At 44.6% G+C, this 5,688-nt stretch overlaps 2 non-coding genes across 2 annotated transcripts; both read right to left on the bottom strand.

Moving 5' to 3' along the window:
- Positions 1-925: 925 nt before the first annotated feature.
- On the bottom strand, positions 926-1,080 carry LOC143261817 (5.8S ribosomal RNA). Its single transcript, XR_013035844.1, has one exon. It is a non-coding gene; the product is annotated as a 5.8S ribosomal RNA (ribosomal RNA).
- Positions 1,081-2,231: 1,151 nt separating this feature from the next.
- LOC143261848 (small subunit ribosomal RNA) lies at positions 2,232-4,152 on the bottom strand. The gene has a single exon (XR_013035874.1). It is a non-coding gene; the product is annotated as a small subunit ribosomal RNA (ribosomal RNA).
- Positions 4,153-5,688: the final 1,536 nt, after the last annotated feature.

Below are 5,688 nucleotides of genomic sequence, written 5' to 3'. Positions count from 1 at the left end.
AAATATAGATCTTCGAAACACTCGCAAGACGATTACAATCGGTATAACTTTAACGTCCGTCCGAAAAGTACTTTCGGGGACTAGACGACCGATTGATCTCGTGCGGTTTCGCTATTCGATCATTTGAAGAGAACAAAAAGATATATGGGGCGACCGACAAACGGTTTTCCGTAGAACCAGACTCGCGATTGCGTTGACACACACATCATAGCCACACCAATAGAAGAGTTTTAGGACGGTAACCCGGGTGGGGTGTTCTTTACTCAGAATATGTGCAACATCGGATCTATATAGCCATCGATACAATTCGTACACAAATGTGTCGTACGAAGAGAGAGACTTTTTTTCCTCTGGCAACATAACGGTAAGAGACATCCTTCCACACTCATAGGTTCCACTCCCTGGGGCTATGATATATATATACATATAAATTCAAATTCGAAGCAACGGTCACAATTCTACTCTATATATTTTTGCGGGTTATGTGTTCTTTCGTTCAATTTCTTTCATGCGTTCGTTCGATCTCTGTACACAGTCTTCACATAGGACAGACTCGTGTAGTACGCTTTCGTGGGTTAAACCCATCTCGTTTCATTTCAGGCGACGTCGGGAGCGCGTTGAAAATGTACCAGTGAAATCTCGATAGTTCTACGAATACGAATCGTCCCGAAAAAGATTTTGTCACCGCTTCGAAGCGGTGTTTCAGACGGGCGGACGTATATAAAACATATACGACACACGACACCGCCTTCCACACTCACGCTAGTTCGAACACGATTTCCATCTCTCTCGAAGACTGTTAGACGTACGTAAAATTTCTCAATATTCATAGGACCGCGACAAACGCCGACGAAGCGCCCATCATTCGCTCGTACGTATATAGGCAACAAGTGCCATCAACGCAAGCAGTTTATAAGTACGTAAACGACCCTCAGCCAGGCGTGGTCCAGGAATTGTATCCGTGGACCGCAATGTGCGTTCGAAATGTCGATGTTCATGTGTCCTGCAGTTCACACGTTGACGCGCAATTAGCTGCGTTCTTCATCGACCCACGAGCCAAGTGATCCACCGTTCAGGGTAATTTTTCCCTTTTATTCTCTCATATATATATAATGTGTATTTGCTATCCACCACATTTTTGTGTTATATTTCGGAACAAGCCGATACCCGAAGAGCTCCAACCAGCGCGCGAAGGAGATTCGGGAGTCGTCGTACAACGACATAATTGTCCCTTAAAGAACGAGATATTTCCGTCGAAACCATATATATATGTACGAGCAAATCCAAAACCACTGTTTTCTTGCAAGTTCGACGGTCGGAGCGAATAGAACATTGAAAAGCCTTCTATCGAAGAAACACAGAGAGTATATCACCTCCAAAAACGACGGGGATATGGATATTCAAACTGGACAATTATCAACCCGATACTGGATTCGAAAAGTTTCTCTCTCCTTTCGTCGTTATTTACACCGGACGGACTCACGGCCGGCTCTAGCTGGGTGTCATATATATATACGTCCCACGCTCATGCTGCCACTAGCGCGCAACAGAGTAGGGTGTCAATGACAACGACACAGCATTGAAACGAGCTACACAAGCCGGTCTCTCTTGATACCAATGTAAACGAGCATTAAGTTATCTTCAGACTGCCCGATATTTTCGTCCTTTGGACTTTCCCAACGATTCCTTTTTTTCTTTTTTTTTTTACACCACAGCGAAGACTTGAGGAAGCGTGATTAGCACGCTCGCATCCCTCCCTGTCCTACTACAACTGTGTGTGTGTGTGTGTAAAGAAAGAAAAAAGAATACATTGGCTTTCTCTCTATCGAGAAGATGGCCTACGCAACGCAGATCAAAGGCCTAATACGTGTAGTACACACGTCTGCCGTGTAAATCACGCACGAATGATCTGGTCGGGCCCAACTCTTCTCCACCACACCACATCCCAACTTTGTACATTTTTATATATTTTTGTGCGTTGGGGCACCTTCATAATCACAAACCCCAACAACACATATATCTCTCTCTCTTTGAAAGATTTGTTGTGGCCTACGCAACGCAGATCAAAGGCCTAATACGTGTAGTACACACGTCTGGCCGTGTAAATCACGCACGAATGATCTGGCGGGCTCAACAATATCTTTTTTTTTTATATGAATTCTTATCCACAAACTAATCGAATTCATTTTCTCTCCTCCTCTCCTCTCTCTTTGAGATATATTGGAACATTGTAATGATCCTTCCGCAGGTTCACCTACGGAAACCTTGTTACGACTTTTACTTCCTCTAAATAATCAAGTTTGGTCATCTTCCCGGCATCATCGGCAATGCCGAAACATTGCCGCGCACCAGTCCGAAGACCTCACTAAATCATTCAATCGGTAGTAGCGACGGGCGGTGTGTACAAAGGGCAGGGACGTAATCAACGCGAGCTTATGACTCGCGCTTACTGGGAATTCCTCGTTCATGGGGAATAATTGCAAGCCCCAATCCCTAGCACGAAGGAGGTTCAGCGGGTTACCCGGGCCTTTCGGCCAGGGAACACACGCTGATTCCTTCAGTGTAGCGCGCGTGCGGCCCAGAACATCTAAGGGCATCACAGACCTGTTATTGCTCAATCTCGTGCGGCTAGAAGCCGCCTGTCCCTCTAAGAAGATTTGTTTGTACGTTGGTAGTAAAAACCCCACCGGCAGAAGCCGAGAGCCTTCGAGATACCATAATTACGTCTATTTAGCAGGCTAGAGTCTCGTTCGTTATCGGAATTAACCAGACAAATCGCTCCACCAACTAAGAACGGCCATGCACCACCACCCACCGAATCAAGAAAGAGCTATCAATCTGTCAATCCTTCCGGTGTCCGGGCCTGGTGAGGTTTCCCGTGTTGAGTCAAATTAAGCCGCAGGCTCCACTCCTGGTGGTGCCCTTCCGTCAATTCCTTTAAGTTTCAGCTTTGCAACCATACTTCCCCCGGAACCCAAAAGCTTTGGTTTCCCGGAAGCTGCCCGCCGAGTCATCGTAGGAACTTCGGCGGATCGCTAGCTGGCATCGTTTATGGTTAGAACTAGGGCGGTATCTGATCGCCTTCGAACCTCTAACTTTCGTTCTTGATTAATGAAAACATTTTTGGCAAATGCTTTCGCTTCTGTCCGTCTTGCGACGATCCAAGAATTTCACCTCTAACGTCGCAATACGAATGCCCCCATCTGTCCCTATTAATCATTACCTCGGGGTTCCGAAAACCAACAAAATAGAACCGAGGTCCTATTCCATTATTCCATGCACACAGTATTCAGGCGAAGGTAGCCTGCTTTGAGCACTCTAATTTGTTCAAAGTAAACGTACCGGCCCACCTCGACACTCAGTGAAGAGCACCGCGATGGGATATTAGTTGGACCGCCCCGTGAAGAGCAAAGCCCACCGGTAGGACGTACCACATAATGCCAGTTAAACACCGCGAGCGATGAACCGACACTGTGACACACAGATTCAACTACGAGCTTTTTAACCGCAACAACTTTAATATACGCTATTGGAGCTGGAATTACCGCGGCTGCTGGCACCAGACTTGCCCTCCAATGGATCCTCGTTAAAGGATTTAAAGTGTACTCATTCCGATTACGGGGCCTCGGATGAGTCCCGTATCGTTATTTTTCGTCACTACCTCCCCGTGCCGGGAGTGGGTAATTTGCGCGCCTGCTGCCTTCCTTGGATGTGGTAGCCGTTTCTCAGGCTCCCTCTCCGGAATCGAACCCTGATTCCCCGTTACCCGTTACAACCATGGTAGGCGCAGAACCTACCATCGACAGTTGATAAGGCAGACATTTGAAAGATGCGTCGCCGGTGCTATAAGACCATGCGATCAGCACAAAGTTATTCAGAGTCACCAAAGCAAACGATGGACGAGTGTAAACACCCGCCACCGATTGGTTTTGATCTAATAAAAGCGTTCCTACCATCTCTGGTCGGAACTCTGTTTTGCATGTATTAGCTCTAGAATTACCACAGTTATCCAAGTAAATTTTAGTACGATCTAAGAAACCATAACTGATTTAATGAGCCATTCGCGGTTTCACCTTAATACGGCATGTACTGAGACATGCATGGCTTAATCTTTGAGACAAGCATATGACTACTGGCAGGATCAACCAGGGAACTATACAATATGTATATATAAAATGGACAAAATTTAAATCCTTTTCCATCGTCGCCTGTTTCATATATATATGTCAGGTCGACACACCATTTTTCTCTTTCAAATATGTACAAGTTTTGCCACATTCCGCGCTTGTAACATATCTTCTTTAACGCTCAATTTCTTTCATTTTTCTACCATACAGATATTTTACCGTACGCCCAAAAACGTACGTATTATATTTTTGTTCTATCATAAAATCACATTTTTCTACGTACGCCAGCTTCGTACGTTTCTATCTTTGCCTTCATAAAATCACAAGATAATTTTATCTTCAAGAGTCTCGCTATTAACATCTTGTAAGATAAATGTACGTCCCAGCTAAAACGTACAAATACTTCAAGTTAAGTAATAATATATCATCGCTATTGACAAATTTTTAAGATCCAAGACACAGTTCTCTCTATATGTTTTAATATTTTTTATGTACTCAAATATATTCAAAGGAAAAAGTACATGGGTGATGCCATAGTCGTGGAAGCGCGTACGCTCACGCTGATCTTCTGACCGCCGGAAGCACGAAACCTCTGATCTGGGCAAAATCGGCAAGCCGAGGAAGAACGGACAGGACACATGCTGGACTGGCGAGAAAGCGTGTTCTTCCGCTCGCGCTAGGCATTTCGATTTCTGACACCTCTTGATTTAAAAAATCAGTTTTTTGATAGTTTTCTCTCTCCACTGGGCTATTTCATTTTAGCCACAGTTTTCAATTGGTACGATTTGCTTCCAAATCTTACAGATGCATTTTAAAAAATTTTTCCATCGCTCGGACAGAAGAGTCGATTGCTCAGTGAGTACGAGTATACATACAAAGTGCATACGGGTAACCAACCCCGTAGGGCTTGCCACATATGGGCCATTCGGTCAAAGACACCGACCCGTGGCCACGCTGTGTGGAGAAAAGTCCGTAACGTAAACGGCACGAAACAGTCAGGACCGAAGCCCCGAAGGAGCTCTGAGACAGCTTCTCGACCGAGATCGTAGAATTGGCCCAAAACCCGCTCTGCTCCGTCCGCCTCGCACGGACCGTGTATCTCTTATAGATACCGAACGGCCGGCAAGGACGCCGGCGCCGCCGGCCGAATAGCACGCGCGCTTATGAGTGTAAACCGCTGCGGCAACAGACCGCCCGGCCGTGCTGTTGTAACATAGCGCGTGAACGAACGAAAAAAATTTTTATAGTAAACATTAAAATAAATTACACTACCGTAAACTAGACAAAAAATTACACATTTTTTCCCAATATGAAAATTTTCACAAACTTTTTAAAGTCCCATCGCATCGAGTAAACTTTTTTAATAACGCGTCCGCACGATTCTAAATGCTTAATCCATATGTGAAATCGTTCACTGATCACGAATATCGCATTTAAAAAAATTACAAAAATTTATTTTTCAAAATAATCAAAAAAAACCGAAAAATCACAAGAGTAAAGTACCATTATTTTAAACAACATGTCGTTCTAAATGCTTAATCCCTATGTAAAAAAGTTATTT

Source organism: Megalopta genalis, unplaced genomic scaffold (genome assembly GCF_051020955.1).
Source record: "Megalopta genalis isolate 19385.01 unplaced genomic scaffold, iyMegGena1_principal scaffold0069, whole genome shotgun sequence".
Classification (NCBI taxonomy): domain Eukaryota; kingdom Metazoa; phylum Arthropoda; class Insecta; order Hymenoptera; family Halictidae; genus Megalopta; species Megalopta genalis.
The sequence above is the reverse complement of the archived record's forward strand: the minus strand, read 5'-3'. Positions and strand labels throughout refer to the sequence as shown.